Genomic DNA, 723 nt, shown 5'->3' with positions numbered 1-723 from the left:
GTCAGCAACAGCTGATATCCACATGCGGAGGAAATATTGAAAATTTATTTCACAGAATCAATTTAGATTGAAAAAACCTCTGAGATCGAGTCCGTCCCATGACCCAACACCACCATGTCAACCTGACCATGGCACCTGGTGGATTTTGGATTCCCACCCATTAATTCCTTCAGTTGTTCCATGGCAAAATATTTCCTGAGAGTCAATAAGAAATAGAGGACAGAGTCTGAAGCTGCAACCAGGGGAGGTTCAAGTTGGACACTATGAGGAATTTCTTCACAGAAAGGGTGATTAGACATTGGAAGGGGCTCTCCAGGGAGGTTTGGAGTCCCCATCCCTGGAGCTGTCCAAGGAACGACTGGATGTGACACTCAGGGCTCTGGGCTGGCGACAGGGTGGGGATCGGGTTCAGCTTGGACTCGGTATCTTGGAGGTCTTTTCCAGCCTCAGTGATTCAGTGATTCTGAGATCACTGAACACAAAGCGTCGTTCTCCACGGCTGCTGCCTGGCCACGTGCCATCACAAGGGGGTTTTTTGAGGGATTATTCCCACAGGAAACTCCGATGTCCATGTACTCGGCACCATGGTGGATATGGAGCCATGCGGAGGATGCTCTCTTCTCTGCTACTAACACGCTCCGCGCGTTGCCGCCGGCGACTGAGGCGCACGTTTGGCTCGGGAAGGGCCGCAGGGTGCCGAAGGGTCCAGCGGGCTGTCTGGGA

The sequence above is a fragment of the Corvus brachyrhynchos genome, unplaced genomic scaffold, assembly GCF_000691975.1.
Source record: "Corvus brachyrhynchos isolate BGI_N302 unplaced genomic scaffold, ASM69197v1 scaffold514, whole genome shotgun sequence".
NCBI classification, from domain to species: Eukaryota; Metazoa; Chordata; class Aves; order Passeriformes; family Corvidae; genus Corvus; species Corvus brachyrhynchos.
The sequence above is the reverse complement of the archived record's forward strand: the minus strand, read 5'-3'. Positions refer to the sequence as shown.